Consider the following 14,600-nt stretch of genomic DNA (forward strand, 5'->3'; position numbering starts at 1 on the left):
CACAAATATATTCATGTGATGGGTAGGAAAGGTTTTAAGGGCATGCTCTCTAATGGAAAAGCAAAGTCAGCGAAATACATCTCAGGAGGTTTTCAAAATCACAAGACAATGGCAGCAGTGGGATTCGAACCCACGCCTCCGAAGAGACTGGAGCCTTAATCCAGCGCCTTAGACCGCTCGGCCATGCTACCCACGCAAAAAGAGGACATCTGGTACGAAAATGTCCGAGATAGGCTTGTGCTGGCGAGCTATCTATTTTCAAAGCGGAATGTGTGAAGAGGCAGAATTTTTCCCTTTCTGAAGCGCCTTTGCGTCTGACTGTTGGAGAGAATCGTCGCAAGAAAGTTCTGTTGACGCTACAAATGATATCGGGAAAGAACATTTCGAGACTCTAAAATCTGGCAGCATTGGGATTCAAACCCACGCCTCCAAAGAGACTGGAGTCTAAATCCAGCACCTTAGACCGCTCGGCCATGCTACCGCTTGATAGCTCTTTGTGCCTGCTTCCTTGGAGAACGGGATACACATGTGACCACACCGACAACGCCTCATACGGGAAAACGCTCCTATCAGGAAGCAACGGGACAAAGTAGTGACTGTGAGAAGTGTCTTTGCTTCAGCAAAGCTCCGCTTGGATAGTAGACTACACAAATATATTCATGTGATGGGTAGGAAAGGTTTTAAGGGCATGCTCTCTAATGGAAAAGCAAAGTCAGCGAAATACATCTCAGGAGGTTTTCAAAATCACAAGACAATGGCAGCAGTGGGATTCGAACCCACGCCTCCAAAGAGACTGGAGCCTTAATCCAGCGCCTTAGACCGCTCGGCCATGCTACCCACGCAAAAAGAGGACATCTGGTACGAAAATGTCCGAGATAGGCTTGTGCTGGCGAGCTATCTATTTTCACAGCTGAATTTGTGAAGAAGCAGAATTTTTCCCTTTCTGAAGCGCCTTTGCGTCTGACTGTTGGAGAGAATCGTCGCAAGAAAGTTCTGCTGACGCTACAAATGATATCGGGAAAGAACATTTCGAGACTCTAAAATCTGGCAGCAGTGGGATTCTAACCCACGCCTCCAAAGAGACTGGAGCCTAAATCCAGCGCCTTAGACCGCTCGGCCATGCTACCGCTTGATAGCTCTTTGTGCCTGCTTCCTTGGAGAACGGGATACACATGTGACCACACCGACAACGCCTCCTACGGGAAAACGCTCCTATCAGGAAGCAACGGGACAAAGTAGTGACTGTGAGAACTGTCTTTGCTTCAGCAAAGCTCCGCTTGGATAGTAGACTACACAAATATATTCATGTGATGGGTAGGAAAGGTTTTAAGGGCATGCTCTCTAATGGAAAAGCAAAGTCAGCGAAATACATCTCAGGAGGTTTTTAAAATCACAAGACAATGGCAGCAGTGGGATTTGAACCCACGCCTCCGAAGAGACTGGAGCCTTAATCCAGCGCCTTAGACCGCTCGGCCATGCTACCCACGCAAAAAGAGGACATCTGGTACGAAAATGTCCGAGATAGGCTTGTGCTGGCGAGCTATTTTTTTTCACAGCTGAATTTGTGAAGAAGCAGAATTTTTCCCTTTCTGAAGCGCCTTTGCGTCTGACTGTTGGAGAGAATCGTCGCAAGACAGTTCTGCTGACGCTACAAATGATATCGGGAAAGAACATTTCGAGACTCTAAAATCTGGCAGCAGTGGGATTCGAACCCACGCCTCCAAAGAGACTGGAGCCTAAATCCAGCGCCTTAGACCGCTCGGCCATGCTACCGCTTGATAGCTCTTTGTGCCTGCTTCCTTGGAGAACGGGATACACATGTGACCACACCGACCATGTGACCTCCTACGGGAAAACGCTCCTATCAGGAAGCAACGGGACAAAGTAGTGACTGTGAGGACTGTCTTTGCTTCAGCAAAGCTCCGCTTGGATAGTAGACTACACAAATATATTCATGTGATGGGTAGGAAAGGTTTTAAGGGCATGCTCTCTAATGGAAAAGCAAAGTCAGCGAAATACATCTCAGGAGGTTTTCAAAATCACAAGACAATGGCAGCAGTGGGATTCGAACCCACGCCTCCGAAGAGACTGGAGCCTTAATCCAGCGCCTTAGACCGCTCGGCCATGCTACCCACGCAAAAAGAGGACATCTGGTACGAAAATGTCCGAGATAGGCTTGTGCTGGCGAGCTGTCTATTTTCAAAGAGGAATGTGTGAAGAGGAAGAATTTTTCCCTTTCTGAAGCGCCTTTGCGTCTGACTGTTGGAGAGAATCGTCGCAAGAAAGTTCTGCTGACGCTACAAATGATATCGGGAAAGAACATTTTGAGACTCTAAAATCGGGCAGCAGTGGGATTCGAACCCACGCCTCCAAAGAAACTGGAGCCTAAATCCAGCGCCTTAGACCGCTCGGCCATGCTACCGCTTGATAGCTCTTTGTGCCTGCTTCCTTGGAGAACGGGATACACATGTGACCACACCGACCATGTGACCTCCTACGGGAAAACGCTTCTATCAGGAAGCAACGGGACAAAGTAGTGACTGTGAGGACTGTCTTTGCTTCAGCAAAGCTCCGCTTGGATAGTAGACTACACAAATATATTCATGTGATGGGTAGGAAAGGTTTTAAGGGCATGCTCTCTAATGGAAAAGCAAAGTCAGCGAAATACATCTCAGGAGGTTTTCAAAATCACAAGACAATGGCAGCAGTGGGATTCGAACCCACGCCTCCGAAGAGACTGGAGCCTTAATCCAGCGCCTTAGACCGCTCGGCCATGCTACCCACGCAAAAAGAGGACATCTGGTACGAAAATGTCCGAGATAGGCTTGTGCTGGCGAGCTATCTATTTTCAAAGCGGAATGTGTGAAGAGGCAGAATTTTTCCCTTTCTGAAGCGCCTTTGTGTCTGACTGTTGGAGAGAATCGTCGCAAGAAAGTTCTGCTGACGCTACAAATGATATCGGGAAAGAACATTTCGAGACTCTAAAATCTAGCAGCAGTGGGATTCGAACCCACGCCTCTAAGGAGACTGGAGCCTAAATCCAGCGCCTTAGACCGCTCGGCCATGCTACCGCTTGATAGCTCTTTGTGCCTGCTTCCTTGGAGAACGGGATACACATGTGACCACACCGACCATGTGACCTCCTACGGGAAAACGCTCCTATCAGGAAGCAACGGGACAAAGTAGTGACTGTGAGGACTGTCTTTGCTTCAGCAAAGCTCCGCTTGGATAGTAGACTACACAAATATATTCATGTGATGGGTAGGAAAGGTTTTAAGGGCATGCTCTCTAATGGAAAAGCAAAGTCAGCGAAATACATCTCAGGAGGTTTTCAAAATCACAAGACAATGGCAGCAGTGGGATTCGAACCCACGCCTCCGAAGAGACTGGAGCCTTAATCCAGCGCCTTAGACCGCTCGGCCATGCTACCCACGCAAAAAGAGGACATCTGGTACGAACATGGCCGAGATAGGCTTGTGCTGGCGAGCTATCTATTTTCAAAGCGGAATGTGTGAAGAGGCAGAATTTTTCCCTTTCTGAAGCGCCTTTGCGTCTGACTGTTGGAGAGAATCGTCGCAAGAAAGTTCTGCTGACGCTACAAATGATATCGGGAAAGAACATTTCGAGACTCTGAAATCTGGCAGCAGTGGGATTCGAACCCACGCCTCCAAAGAGACTGGAGCCTAAATCCAGCGCCTTAGACCGCTCGGCCATGCTACCGCTTGATAGCTCTTTGTGCCTGCTTCCTTGGAGAACGGGATACACATGTGACCACACCGACCATGTGACCTCCTACGGGAAAACGCTCCTATCAGGAAGCAACGGGACAAAGTAGTGACTGTGAGGACTGTCTTTGCTTCAGCAAAGCTCCGCTTGGATAGTAGACTACACAAATATATTCATGTGATGGGTAGGAAAGGTTTTAAGGGCATGCTCTCTAATGGAAAAGCAAAGTCAGCGAAATAGATCTCAGGAGGTTTTCAAAATCACAAGACAATGGCAGCAGTGGGATTCGAACCCACGCCTCCGAAGAGACTGGAGCCTTAATCCAGCGCCTTAGACCGCTCGGCCATGCTACCCACGCAAAAAGAGAACATCTGGTACGAAAATGTCCGAGATAGGCTTGTGCTGGCGAGCTATCTATTTTCACAGCTGAATTTGTGAAGAAGCAGAATTTTTCCCTTTCTGAAGCGCCTTTGCGTCTGACTGTTGGAGAGAATCGTCGTAAGAAAGTTCTGCTGACGCTACAAATGATATCGGGAAAGAACATTTCGAGACTCTAAAATCTGGCAGCAGTGGGAATCGAACCCACGCCTCCAAGGAGACTGGAGCCTAAATCCAGCGCCTTAGACCGCTCGGCCATGCTACCGCTTGATAGCTCTTTGTGCCTGCTTCCTTGGAGAACGGGATACACATGTGACCAAACCGACCATGTGACCTCCTACGGGAAAACGCTCCTATCAGGAAGCAACGGGACAAAGTAGTGACTGTGAGGACTGTCTTTGCTTCAGCAAAGCTCCGCTTGGATAGTAGACTACACAAATATATTCATGTGATGGGTAGGAAAGGTTTTAAGGGCATGCTCTCTAATGGAAAAGCACAGTCAGCGAAATACATCTCAGGAGGTTTTCAAAATCACAAGACAATGGAAGCAGTGTGATTCGAGACCACGCCTCCGAAGAGACTGGAGCCTTAATCCAGCGCCTTAGACCGCTCGGCCATGCTACCCACGCAAAAAGAGGACATCTGGTACGAAAATGTCTGAGATAGGCTTGTGCTGGCGAGCTATCTATTTTCACAGCTGAATTTGTGAAGAAGCAGAATTTTTCCCTTTCTGAAGCGCCTTTGCGTCTGACTGTTGGAGAGAATCGTCGCAAGAAAGTTCTGCTGACGCTACAAATGATATCGGGAAAGAACATTTCGAGACTCTGAAATCTGGCAGCAGTGGGATTCGAACCCACGCCTCCAAAGAGACTGGAGCCTAAATCCAGCGCCTTAGACCGCTCGGCCATGCTACCGCTTGATAGCTCTTTGTGCCTGCTTCCTTGGAGAACGGGATACACATGTGACCACACCGACCATGTGACCTCCTACGGGAAAACGCTCCTATCAGGAAGCAACGGGACAAAGTAGTGACTGTGAGGACTGTCTTTGCTTCAGCAAAGCTCCGCTTGGATAGTAGACTACACAAATATATTCATGTGATGGGTAGGAAAGGTTTTAAGGGCATGCTCTCTAATGGAAAAGCAAAGTCAGCGAAATAGATCTCAGGAGGTTTTCAAAATCACAAGACAATGGCAGCAGTGGGATTCGAACCCACGCCTCCGAAGAGACTGGAGCCTTAATCCAGCGCCTTAGACCGCTCGGCCATGCTACCTACGCAAAAAGAGAACATCTGGTACGAAAATGTCCGAGATAGGCTTGTGCTGGCGAGCTATCTATTTTCACAGCTGAATTTGTGAAGAAGCAGAATTTTTCCCTTTCTGAAGCGCCTTTGCGTCTGACTGTTGGAGAGAATCGTCGTAAGAAAGTTCTGCTGACGCTACAAATGATATCGGGAAAGAACATTTCGAGACTCTAAAATCTGGCAGCAGTGGGATTCGAACCCACGCCTCCAAGGAGACTGGAGCCTAAATCCAGCGCCTTAGACCGCTCGGCCAAGCTACCGCTTGATAGCTCTTTGTGCCTGCTTCCTTGGAGAACGGGATACACATGTGACCAAACCGACCATGTGACCTCCTACGGGAAAACGCTCCTATCAGGAAGCAATGGGACAAAGTAGTGACTGTGAGGACTGTCTTTGCTTCAGCAAAGCTCCGCTTGGATAGTAGACTACACAAATATATTCATGTGATGGGTAGGAAAGGTTTTAAGGGCATGCTCTCTAATGGAAAAGCACAGTCAGCGAAATACATCTCAGGAGGTTTTCAAAATCACAAGACAATGGAAGCAGTGTGATTCGAGACCACGCCTCCGAAGAGACTGGAGCCTTAATCCAGCGCCTTAGACCGCTCGGCCATGCTACCCACGCAAAAAGAGGACATCTGGTACGAAAATGTCCGAGATAGGCTTGTGCTGGCGAGCTATCTATTTTCACAGCTGAATTTGTGAAGAAGCAGAATTTTTCCCTTTCTGAAGCGCCTTTGCGTCTGACTGTTGGAGAGAATCGTCGCAAGAAAGTTCTGCTGACGCTACAAATGATATCGGGAAAGAACATTTCGAGACTCTAAAATCTGGCAGCAGTGGGATTCGAACCCACGCCTCCAAAGAGACTGGAGCCTAAATCCAGCGCCTTAGACCGCTCGATAGCTCTTTGTGCCTGCTTTCTTGGGGAACGGGATACACATGTGACCACACCGACAACGCCTCCTACGGGAAAACACTCCTATCAGGAAGCAACGGGACAAAGTAGTGACTGTGAGGACTGTCTTTGCTTCAGCAAAGCTCCGCTTGGATAGTAGACTACACAAATATATTCATGTGATGGGTAGGAAAGGTTTTAAGGGCATGCTCTCTAATGGAAAAGCAAAGTCAGCGAAATACATCTCAGGAGGTTTTCAAAATCACAAGACAATGGCAGCAGTGGGATTCGAACCCACGCCTCCGAAGAGACTGGAGCCTTAATCCAGCGCCTTAGACCGCTCGGCCATGCTACCCACGCAAAAAGAGGACATCTGGTACGAAAATGTCCGAGATAGGCTTGTGCTGGCGAGCTATCTATTTTCAAAGCGGAATGTGTGAAGAGGCAGAATTTTTCCCTTTCTGAAGCGCCTTTGCGTCTGACTGTTGGAGAGAATCGTCGCAAGAAAGTTCTGTTGACGCTACAAATGATATCGGGAAAGAACATTTCGAGACTCTAAAATCTGGCAGCATTGGGATTCAAACCCACGCCTCCAAAGAGACTGGAGTCTAAATCCAGCGCCTTAGACCGCTCGGCCATGCTACCGCTTGATAGCTCTTTGTGCCTGCTTCCTTGGAGAACGGGATACACATGTGACCACACCGACAACGCCTCATACGGGAAAACGCTCCTATCAGGAAGCAACGGGACAAAGTAGTGACTGTGAGAAGTGTCTTTGCTTCAGCAAAGCTCCGCTTGGATAGTAGACTACACAAATATATTCATGTGATGGGTAGGAAAGGTTTTAAGGGCATGCTCTCTAATGGAAAAGCAAAGTCAGCGAAATACATCTCAGGAGGTTTTCAAAATCACAAGACAATGGCAGCAGTGGGATTCGAACCCAAGCCTCCAAAGAGACTGGAGCCTTAATCCAGCGCCTTAGACCGCTCGGCCATGCTACCCACGCAAAAAGAGGACATCTGGTACGAAAATGTCCGAGATAGGCTTGTGCTGGCGAGCTATCTATTTTCACAGCTGAATTTGTGAAGAAGCAGAATTTTTCCCTTTCTGAAGCGCCTTTGCGTCTGACTGTTGGAGAGAATCGTCGCAAGAAAGTTCTGCTGACGCTACAAATGATATCGGGAAAGAACATTTCGAGACTCTAAAATCTGGCAGCAGTGGGATTCTAACCCACGCCTCCAAAGAGACTGGAGCCTAAATCCAGCGCCTTAGACCGCTCGGCCATGCTACCGCTTGATAGCTCTTTGTGCCTGCTTCCTTGGAGAACGGGATACACATGTGACCACACCGACAACGCCTCCTACGGGAAAACGCTCCTATCAGGAAGCAACGGGACAAAGTAGTGACTGTGAGAACTGTCTTTGCTTCAGCAAAGCTCCGCTTGGATAGTAGACTACACAAATATATTCATGTGATGGGTAGGAAAGGTTTTAAGGGCATGCTCTCTAATGGAAAAGCAAAGTCAGCGAAATACATCTCAGGAGGTTTTTAAAATCACAAGACAATGGCAGCAGTGGGATTTGAACCCACGCCTCCGAAGAGACTGGAGCCTTAATCCAGCGCCTTAGACCGCTCGGCCATGCTACCCACGCAAAAAGAGGACATCTGGTACGAAAATGTCCGAGATAGGCTTGTGCTGGCGAGCTATTTTTTTTCACAGCTGAATTTGTGAAGAAGCAGAATTTTTCCCTTTCTGAAGCGCCTTTGCGTCTGACTGTTGGAGAGAATCGTCGCAAGACAGTTCTGCTGACGCTACAAATGATATCGGGAAAGAACATTTTGAGACTCTAAAATCTGGCAGCAGTGGGATTCGAACCCACGCCTCCAAAGAGTCTGGAGCCTAAATCCAGCGCCTTAGACCGCTCGGCCATGCTACCGCTTGATAGCTCTTTGTGCCTGCTTCCTTGGAGAACGGGATACACATGTGACCACACCGACCATGTGACCTCCTACGGGAAAACGCTCCTATCAGGAAGCAACGGGACAAAGTAGTGACTGTGAGGACTGTCTTTGCTTCAGCAAAGCTCCGCTTGGATAGTAGACTACACAAATATATTCATGTGATGGGTAGGAAAGGTTTTAAGGGCATGCTCTCTAATGGAAAAGCAAAGTCAGCGAAATACATCTCAGGAGGTTTTCAAAATCACAAGACAATGGCAGCAGTGGGATTCGAACCCACGCCTCCGAAGAGACTGGAGCCTTAATCCAGCGCCTTAGACCGCTCGGCCATGCTACCCACGCAAAAAGAGGACATCTGGTACGAAAATGTCCGAGATAGGCTTGTGCTGGCGAGCTGTCTATTTTCAAAGAGGAATGTGTGAAGAGGAAGAATTTTTCCCTTTCTGAAGCGCCTTTGCGTCTGACTGTTGGAGAGAATCGTCGCAAGAAAGTTCTGCTGACGCTACAAATGATATCGGGAAAGAACATTTTGAGACTCTAAAATCGGGCAGCAGTGGGATTCGAACCCACGCCTCCAAAGAAACTGGAGCCTAAATCCAGCGCCTTAGACCGCTCGGCCATGCTACCGCTTGATAGCTCTTTGTGCCTGCTTCCTTGGAGAACGGGATACACATGTGACCACACCGACCATGTGACCTCCTACGGGAAAACGCTTCTATCAGGAAGCAACGGGACAAAGTAGTGACTGTGAGGACTGTCTTTGCTTCAGCAAAGCTCCGCTTGGATAGTAGACTACACAAATATATTCATGTGATGGGTAGGAAAGGTTTTAAGGGCATGCTCTCTAATGGAAAAGCAAAGTCAGCGAAATACATCTCAGGAGGTTTTCAAAATCACAAGACAATGGCAGCAGTGGGATTCGAACCCACGCCTCCGAAGAGACTGGAGCCTTAATCCAGCGCCTTAGACCGCTCGGCCATGCTACCCACGCAAAAAGAGGACATCTGGTACGAAAATGTCCGAGATAGGCTTGTGCTGGCGAGCTATCTATTTTCAAAGCGGAATGTGTGAAGAGGCAGAATTTTTCCCTTTCTGAAGCGCCTTTGCGTCTGACTGTTGGAGAGAATCGTCGCAAGAAAGTTCTGCTGACGCTACAAATGATATCGGGAAAGAACATTTCGAGACTCTAAAATCTAGCAGCAGTGGGATTCGAACCCACGCCTCTAAGGAGACTGGAGCCTAAATCCAGCGCCTTAGACCGCTCGGCCATGCTACCGCTTGATAGCTCTTTGTGCCTGCTTCCTTGGAGAACGGGATACACATGTGACCACACCGACCATGTGACCTCCTACGGGAAAACGCTCCTATCAGGAAGCAACGGGACAAAGTAGTGACTGTGAGGACTGTCTTTGCTTCAGCAAAGCTCCGCTTGGATAGTAGACTACACAAATATATTCATGTGATGGGTAGGAAAGGTTTTAAGGGCATGCTCTCTAATGGAAAAGCAAAGTCAGCGAAATACATCTCAGGAGGTTTTCAAAATCACAAGACAATGGCAGCAGTGGGATTCGAACCCACGCCTCCGAAGAGACTGGAGCCTTAATCCAGCGCCTTAGACCGCTCGGCCATGCTACCCACGCAAAAAGAGGACATCTGGTACGAACATGGCCGAGATAGGCTTGTGCTGGCGAGCTATCTATTTTCAAAGCGGAATGTGTGAAGAGGCAGAATTTTTCCCTTTCTGAAGCGCCTTTGCGTCTGACTGTTGGAGAGAATCGTCGCAAGAAAGTTCTGCTGACGCTACAAATGATATCGGGAAAGAACATTTCGAGACTCTGAAATCTGGCAGCAGTGGGATTCGAACCCACGCCTCCAAAGAGACTGGAGCCTAAATCCAGCGCCTTAGACCGCTCGGCCATGCTACCGCTTGATAGCTCTTTGTGCCTGCTTCCTTGGAGAACGGGATACACATGTGACCACACCGACCATGTGACCTCCTACGGGAAAACGCTCCTATCAGGAAGCAACGGGACAAAGTAGTGACTGTGAGGACTGTCTTTGCTTCAGCAAAGCTCCGCTTGGATAGTAGACTACACAAATATATTCATGTGATGGGTAGGAAAGGTTTTAAGGGCATGCTCTCTAATGGAAAAGCAAAGTCAGCGAAATAGATCTCAGGAGGTTTTCAAAATCACAAGACAATGGCAGCAGTGGGATTCGAACCCACGCCTCCGAAGAGACTGGAGCCTTAATCCAGCGCCTTAGACCGCTCGGCCATGCTACCCACGCAAAAAGAGAACATCTGGTACGAAAATGTCCGAGATAGGCTTGTGCTGGCGAGCTATCTATTTTCACAGCTGAATTTGTGAAGAAGCAGAATTTTTCCCTTTCTGAAGCGCCTTTGCGTCTGACTGTTGGAGAGAATCGTCGTAAGAAAGTTCTGCTGACGCTACAAATGATATCGGGAAAGAACATTTCGAGACTCTAAAATCTGGCAGCAGTGGGAATCGAACCCACGCCTCCAAGGAGACTGGAGCCTAAATCCAGCGCCTTAGACCGCTCGGCCATGCTACCGCTTGATAGCTCTTTGTGCCTGCTTCCTTGGAGAACGGGATACACATGTGACCAAACCGACCATGTGACCTCCTACGGGAAAACGCTCCTATCAGGAAGCAACGGGACAAAGTAGTGACTGTGAGGACTGTCTTTGCTTCAGCAAAGCTCCGCTTGGATAGTAGACTACACAAATATATTCATGTGATGGGTAGGAAAGGTTTTAAGGGCATGCTCTCTAATGGAAAAGCACAGTCAGCGAAATACATCTCAGGAGGTTTTCAAAATCACAAGACAATGGAAGCAGTGTGATTCGAGACCACGCCTCCGAAGAGACTGGAGCCTTAATCCAGCGCCTTAGACCGCTCGGCCATGCTACCCACGCAAAAAGAGGACATCTGGTACGAAAATGTCTGAGATAGGCTTGTGCTGGCGAGCTATCTATTTTCACAGCTGAATTTGTGAAGAAGCAGAATTTTTCCCTTTCTGAAGCGCCTTTGCGTCTGACTGTTGGAGAGAATCGTCGCAAGAAAGTTCTGCTGACGCTACAAATGATATCGGGAAAGAACATTTCGAGACTCTGAAATCTGGCAGCAGTGGGATTCGAACCCACGCCTCCAAAGAGACTGGAGCCTAAATCCAGCGCCTTAGACCGCTCGGCCATGCTACCGCTTGATAGCTCTTTGTGCCTGCTTCCTTGGAGAACGGGATACACATGTGACCACACCGACCATGTGACCTCCTACGGGAAAACGCTCCTATCAGGAAGCAACGGGACAAAGTAGTGACTGTGAGGACTGTCTTTGCTTCAGCAAAGCTCCGCTTGGATAGTAGACTACACAAATATATTCATGTGATGGGTAGGAAAGGTTTTAAGGGCATGCTCTCTAATGGAAAAGCAAAGTCAGCGAAATAGATCTCAGGAGGTTTTCAAAATCACAAGACAATGGCAGCAGTGGGATTCGAACCCACGCCTCCGAAGAGACTGGAGCCTTAATCCAGCGCCTTAGACCGCTCGGCCATGCTACCTACGCAAAAAGAGAACATCTGGTACGAAAATGTCCGAGATAGGCTTGTGCTGGCGAGCTATCTATTTTCACAGCTGAATTTGTGAAGAAGCAGAATTTTTCCCTTTCTGAAGCGCCTTTGCGTCTGACTGTTGGAGAGAATCGTCGTAAGAAAGTTCTGCTGACGCTACAAATGATATCGGGAAAGAACATTTCGAGACTCTAAAATCTGGCAGCAGTGGGATTCGAACCCACGCCTCCAAGGAGACTGGAGCCTAAATCCAGCGCCTTAGACCGCTCGGCCATGCTACCGCTTGATAGCTCTTTGTGCCTGCTTCCTTGGAGAACGGGATACACATGTGACCAAACCGACCATGTGACCTCCTACGGGAAAACGCTCCTATCAGGAAGCAACGGGACAAAGTAGTGACTGTGAGGACTGTCTTTGCTTCAGCAAAGCTCCGCTTGGATAGTAGACTACACAAATATATTCATGTGATGGGTAGGAAAGGTTTTAAGGGCATGCTCTCTAATGGAAAAGCACAGTCAGCGAAATACATCTCAGGAGGTTTTCAAAATCACAAGACAATGGAAGCAGTGTGATTCGAGACCACGCCTCCGAAGAGACTGGAGCCTTAATCCAGCGCCTTAGACCGCTCGGCCATGCTACCCACGCAAAAAGAGGACATCTGGTACGAAAATGTCCGAGATAGGCTTGTGCTGGCGAGCTATCTATTTTCACAGCTGAATTTGTGAAGAAGCAGAATTTTTCCCTTTCTGAAGCGCCTTTGCGTCTGACTGTTGGAGAGAATCGTCGCAAGAAAGTTCTGCTGACGCTACAAATGATATCGGGAAAGAACATTTCGAGACTCTAAAATCTGGCAGCAGTGGGATTCGAACCCACGCCTCCAAAGAGACTGGAGCCTAAATCCAGCGCCTTAGACCGCTCGATAGCTCTTTGTGCCTGCTTTCTTGGGGAACGGGATACACATGTGACCACACCGACAACGCCTCCTACGGGAAAACACTCCTATCAGGAAGCAACGGGACAAAGTAGTGACTGTGAGGACTGTCTTTGCTTCAGCAAAGCTCCGCTTGGATAGTAGACTACACAAATATATTCATGTGATGGGTAGGAAAGGTTTTAAGGGCATGCTCTCTAATGGAAAAGCAAAGTCAGCGAAATACATCTCAGGAGGTTTTCAAAATCACAAGACAATGGCAGCAGTGGGATTCGAACCCACGCCTCCGAAGAGACTGGAGCCTTAATCCAGCGCCTTAGACCGCTCGGCCATGCTACCCACGCAAAAAGAGGACATCTGGTACGAAAATGTCCGAGATAGGCTTGTGCTGGCGAGCTATCTATTTTCAAAGCGGAATGTGTGAAGAGGCAGAATTTTTCCCTTTCTGAAGCGCCTTTGCGTCTGACTGTTGGAGAGAATCGTCGCAAGAAAGTTCTGTTGACGCTACAAATGATATCGGGAAAGAACATTTCGAGACTCTAAAATCTGGCAGCATTGGGATTCAAACCCACGCCTCCAAAGAGACTGGAGTCTAAATCCAGCGCCTTAGACCGCTCGGCCATGCTACCGCTTGATAGCTCTTTGTGCCTGCTTCCTTGGAGAACGGGATACACATGTGACCACACCGACAACGCCTCATACGGGAAAACGCTCCTATCAGGAAGCAACGGGACAAAGTAGTGACTGTGAGAAGTGTCTTTGCTTCAGCAAAGCTCCGCTTGGATAGTAGACTACACAAATATATTCATGTGATGGGTAGGAAAGGTTTTAAGGGCATGCTCTCTAATGGAAAAGCAAAGTCAGCGAAATACATCTCAGGAGGTTTTCAAAATCACAAGACAATGGCAGCAGTGGGATTCGAACCCAAGCCTCCAAAGAGACTGGAGCCTTAATCCAGCGCCTTAGACCGCTCGGCCATGCTACCCACGCAAAAAGAGGACATCTGGTACGAAAATGTCCGAGATAGGCTTGTGCTGGCGAGCTATCTATTTTCACAGCTGAATTTGTGAAGAAGCAGAATTTTTCCCTTTCTGAAGCGCCTTTGCGTCTGACTGTTGGAGAGAATCGTCGCAAGAAAGTTCTGCTGACGCTACAAATGATATCGGGAAAGAACATTTCGAGACTCTAAAATCTGGCAGCAGTGGGATTCTAACCCACGCCTCCAAAGAGACTGGAGCCTAAATCCAGCGCCTTAGACCGCTCGGCCATGCTACCGCTTGATAGCTCTTTGTGCCTGCTTCCTTGGAGAACGGGATACACATGTGACCACACCGACAACGCCTCCTACGGGAAAACGCTCCTATCAGGAAGCAACGGGACAAAGTAGTGACTGTGAGAACTGTCTTTGCTTCAGCAAAGCTCCGCTTGGATAGTAGACTACACAAATATATTCATGTGATGGGTAGGAAAGGTTTTAAGGGCATGCTCTCTAATGGAAAAGCAAAGTCAGCGAAATACATCTCAGGAGGTTTTTAAAATCACAAGACAATGGCAGCAGTGGGATTTGAACCCACGCCTCCGAAGAGACTGGAGCCTTAATCCAGCGCCTTAGACCGCTCGGCCATGCTACCCACGCAAAAAGAGGACATCTGGTACGAAAATGTCCGAGATAGGCTTGTGCTGGCGAGCTATTTTTTTTCACAGCTGAATTTGTGAAGAAGCAGAATTTTTCCCTTTCTGAAGCGCCTTTGCGTCTGACTGTTGGAGAGAATCGTCGCAAGACAGTTCTGCTGACGCTACAAATGATATCGGGAAAGA

The 14,600-nt window shown here is 48.4% G+C and overlaps 39 non-coding genes across 39 annotated transcripts; all 39 read right to left on the bottom strand.

Annotated features, from left to right (window-relative positions):
• Positions 1-109: 109 nt before the first annotated feature.
• TRNAL-AAG (transfer RNA leucine (anticodon AAG)) lies at positions 110-191 on the bottom strand. The gene has a single exon. It is a non-coding gene; the product is annotated as a tRNA-Leu (tRNA).
• A 208-nt stretch (positions 192-399) lies between these two features.
• Positions 400-481, bottom strand: TRNAL-UAG (transfer RNA leucine (anticodon UAG)). The gene has a single exon. It is a non-coding gene; the product is annotated as a tRNA-Leu (tRNA).
• Positions 482-755: 274 nt separating this feature from the next.
• On the bottom strand, positions 756-837 carry TRNAL-AAG (transfer RNA leucine (anticodon AAG)). Its single transcript has one exon. It is a non-coding gene; the product is annotated as a tRNA-Leu (tRNA).
• Positions 838-1,045: 208 nt separating this feature from the next.
• Positions 1,046-1,127, bottom strand: TRNAL-UAG (transfer RNA leucine (anticodon UAG)). The gene has a single exon. It is a non-coding gene; the product is annotated as a tRNA-Leu (tRNA).
• Positions 1,128-1,401: 274 nt separating this feature from the next.
• Positions 1,402-1,483, bottom strand: TRNAL-AAG (transfer RNA leucine (anticodon AAG)). Its single transcript has one exon. It is a non-coding gene; the product is annotated as a tRNA-Leu (tRNA).
• A 208-nt stretch (positions 1,484-1,691) lies between these two features.
• Positions 1,692-1,773, bottom strand: TRNAL-UAG (transfer RNA leucine (anticodon UAG)). The gene has a single exon. It is a non-coding gene; the product is annotated as a tRNA-Leu (tRNA).
• A 277-nt stretch (positions 1,774-2,050) lies between these two features.
• Positions 2,051-2,132, bottom strand: TRNAL-AAG (transfer RNA leucine (anticodon AAG)). Its single transcript has one exon. It is a non-coding gene; the product is annotated as a tRNA-Leu (tRNA).
• Positions 2,133-2,340: 208 nt separating this feature from the next.
• Positions 2,341-2,422, bottom strand: TRNAL-UAG (transfer RNA leucine (anticodon UAG)). The gene has a single exon. It is a non-coding gene; the product is annotated as a tRNA-Leu (tRNA).
• A 277-nt stretch (positions 2,423-2,699) lies between these two features.
• TRNAL-AAG (transfer RNA leucine (anticodon AAG)) lies at positions 2,700-2,781 on the bottom strand. Its single transcript has one exon. It is a non-coding gene; the product is annotated as a tRNA-Leu (tRNA).
• A 208-nt stretch (positions 2,782-2,989) lies between these two features.
• TRNAL-UAG (transfer RNA leucine (anticodon UAG)) lies at positions 2,990-3,071 on the bottom strand. Its single transcript has one exon. It is a non-coding gene; the product is annotated as a tRNA-Leu (tRNA).
• A 277-nt stretch (positions 3,072-3,348) lies between these two features.
• On the bottom strand, positions 3,349-3,430 carry TRNAL-AAG (transfer RNA leucine (anticodon AAG)). The gene has a single exon. It is a non-coding gene; the product is annotated as a tRNA-Leu (tRNA).
• A 208-nt stretch (positions 3,431-3,638) lies between these two features.
• Positions 3,639-3,720, bottom strand: TRNAL-UAG (transfer RNA leucine (anticodon UAG)). The gene has a single exon. It is a non-coding gene; the product is annotated as a tRNA-Leu (tRNA).
• A 277-nt stretch (positions 3,721-3,997) lies between these two features.
• On the bottom strand, positions 3,998-4,079 carry TRNAL-AAG (transfer RNA leucine (anticodon AAG)). The gene has a single exon. It is a non-coding gene; the product is annotated as a tRNA-Leu (tRNA).
• A 208-nt stretch (positions 4,080-4,287) lies between these two features.
• TRNAL-UAG (transfer RNA leucine (anticodon UAG)) lies at positions 4,288-4,369 on the bottom strand. Its single transcript has one exon. It is a non-coding gene; the product is annotated as a tRNA-Leu (tRNA).
• A 567-nt stretch (positions 4,370-4,936) lies between these two features.
• TRNAL-UAG (transfer RNA leucine (anticodon UAG)) lies at positions 4,937-5,018 on the bottom strand. The gene has a single exon. It is a non-coding gene; the product is annotated as a tRNA-Leu (tRNA).
• Positions 5,019-5,295: 277 nt separating this feature from the next.
• TRNAL-AAG (transfer RNA leucine (anticodon AAG)) lies at positions 5,296-5,377 on the bottom strand. The gene has a single exon. It is a non-coding gene; the product is annotated as a tRNA-Leu (tRNA).
• Positions 5,378-5,585: 208 nt separating this feature from the next.
• Positions 5,586-5,667, bottom strand: TRNAL-UAG (transfer RNA leucine (anticodon UAG)). The gene has a single exon. It is a non-coding gene; the product is annotated as a tRNA-Leu (tRNA).
• Positions 5,668-6,574: 907 nt separating this feature from the next.
• On the bottom strand, positions 6,575-6,656 carry TRNAL-AAG (transfer RNA leucine (anticodon AAG)). The gene has a single exon. It is a non-coding gene; the product is annotated as a tRNA-Leu (tRNA).
• A 208-nt stretch (positions 6,657-6,864) lies between these two features.
• On the bottom strand, positions 6,865-6,946 carry TRNAL-UAG (transfer RNA leucine (anticodon UAG)). The gene has a single exon. It is a non-coding gene; the product is annotated as a tRNA-Leu (tRNA).
• A 274-nt stretch (positions 6,947-7,220) lies between these two features.
• Positions 7,221-7,302, bottom strand: TRNAL-AAG (transfer RNA leucine (anticodon AAG)). Its single transcript has one exon. It is a non-coding gene; the product is annotated as a tRNA-Leu (tRNA).
• Positions 7,303-7,510: 208 nt separating this feature from the next.
• Positions 7,511-7,592, bottom strand: TRNAL-UAG (transfer RNA leucine (anticodon UAG)). The gene has a single exon. It is a non-coding gene; the product is annotated as a tRNA-Leu (tRNA).
• Positions 7,593-7,866: 274 nt separating this feature from the next.
• Positions 7,867-7,948, bottom strand: TRNAL-AAG (transfer RNA leucine (anticodon AAG)). The gene has a single exon. It is a non-coding gene; the product is annotated as a tRNA-Leu (tRNA).
• Positions 7,949-8,156: 208 nt separating this feature from the next.
• TRNAL-UAG (transfer RNA leucine (anticodon UAG)) lies at positions 8,157-8,238 on the bottom strand. The gene has a single exon. It is a non-coding gene; the product is annotated as a tRNA-Leu (tRNA).
• A 277-nt stretch (positions 8,239-8,515) lies between these two features.
• Positions 8,516-8,597, bottom strand: TRNAL-AAG (transfer RNA leucine (anticodon AAG)). Its single transcript has one exon. It is a non-coding gene; the product is annotated as a tRNA-Leu (tRNA).
• Positions 8,598-8,805: 208 nt separating this feature from the next.
• Positions 8,806-8,887, bottom strand: TRNAL-UAG (transfer RNA leucine (anticodon UAG)). Its single transcript has one exon. It is a non-coding gene; the product is annotated as a tRNA-Leu (tRNA).
• A 277-nt stretch (positions 8,888-9,164) lies between these two features.
• TRNAL-AAG (transfer RNA leucine (anticodon AAG)) lies at positions 9,165-9,246 on the bottom strand. Its single transcript has one exon. It is a non-coding gene; the product is annotated as a tRNA-Leu (tRNA).
• Positions 9,247-9,454: 208 nt separating this feature from the next.
• On the bottom strand, positions 9,455-9,536 carry TRNAL-UAG (transfer RNA leucine (anticodon UAG)). Its single transcript has one exon. It is a non-coding gene; the product is annotated as a tRNA-Leu (tRNA).
• Positions 9,537-9,813: 277 nt separating this feature from the next.
• TRNAL-AAG (transfer RNA leucine (anticodon AAG)) lies at positions 9,814-9,895 on the bottom strand. Its single transcript has one exon. It is a non-coding gene; the product is annotated as a tRNA-Leu (tRNA).
• Positions 9,896-10,103: 208 nt separating this feature from the next.
• On the bottom strand, positions 10,104-10,185 carry TRNAL-UAG (transfer RNA leucine (anticodon UAG)). Its single transcript has one exon. It is a non-coding gene; the product is annotated as a tRNA-Leu (tRNA).
• Positions 10,186-10,462: 277 nt separating this feature from the next.
• On the bottom strand, positions 10,463-10,544 carry TRNAL-AAG (transfer RNA leucine (anticodon AAG)). The gene has a single exon. It is a non-coding gene; the product is annotated as a tRNA-Leu (tRNA).
• Positions 10,545-10,752: 208 nt separating this feature from the next.
• On the bottom strand, positions 10,753-10,834 carry TRNAL-UAG (transfer RNA leucine (anticodon UAG)). The gene has a single exon. It is a non-coding gene; the product is annotated as a tRNA-Leu (tRNA).
• Positions 10,835-11,401: 567 nt separating this feature from the next.
• TRNAL-UAG (transfer RNA leucine (anticodon UAG)) lies at positions 11,402-11,483 on the bottom strand. The gene has a single exon. It is a non-coding gene; the product is annotated as a tRNA-Leu (tRNA).
• A 277-nt stretch (positions 11,484-11,760) lies between these two features.
• On the bottom strand, positions 11,761-11,842 carry TRNAL-AAG (transfer RNA leucine (anticodon AAG)). The gene has a single exon. It is a non-coding gene; the product is annotated as a tRNA-Leu (tRNA).
• Positions 11,843-12,050: 208 nt separating this feature from the next.
• TRNAL-UAG (transfer RNA leucine (anticodon UAG)) lies at positions 12,051-12,132 on the bottom strand. The gene has a single exon. It is a non-coding gene; the product is annotated as a tRNA-Leu (tRNA).
• Positions 12,133-13,039: 907 nt separating this feature from the next.
• TRNAL-AAG (transfer RNA leucine (anticodon AAG)) lies at positions 13,040-13,121 on the bottom strand. The gene has a single exon. It is a non-coding gene; the product is annotated as a tRNA-Leu (tRNA).
• A 208-nt stretch (positions 13,122-13,329) lies between these two features.
• TRNAL-UAG (transfer RNA leucine (anticodon UAG)) lies at positions 13,330-13,411 on the bottom strand. The gene has a single exon. It is a non-coding gene; the product is annotated as a tRNA-Leu (tRNA).
• A 274-nt stretch (positions 13,412-13,685) lies between these two features.
• Positions 13,686-13,767, bottom strand: TRNAL-AAG (transfer RNA leucine (anticodon AAG)). The gene has a single exon. It is a non-coding gene; the product is annotated as a tRNA-Leu (tRNA).
• A 208-nt stretch (positions 13,768-13,975) lies between these two features.
• TRNAL-UAG (transfer RNA leucine (anticodon UAG)) lies at positions 13,976-14,057 on the bottom strand. Its single transcript has one exon. It is a non-coding gene; the product is annotated as a tRNA-Leu (tRNA).
• A 274-nt stretch (positions 14,058-14,331) lies between these two features.
• Positions 14,332-14,413, bottom strand: TRNAL-AAG (transfer RNA leucine (anticodon AAG)). Its single transcript has one exon. It is a non-coding gene; the product is annotated as a tRNA-Leu (tRNA).
• Between the last annotated feature and the right edge of the window lie 187 nt (positions 14,414-14,600).

The sequence above is a fragment of the Leptodactylus fuscus genome, chromosome 6 (genome assembly GCF_031893055.1).
Source record: "Leptodactylus fuscus isolate aLepFus1 chromosome 6, aLepFus1.hap2, whole genome shotgun sequence".
Taxonomy (NCBI): domain Eukaryota; kingdom Metazoa; phylum Chordata; class Amphibia; order Anura; family Leptodactylidae; genus Leptodactylus; species Leptodactylus fuscus.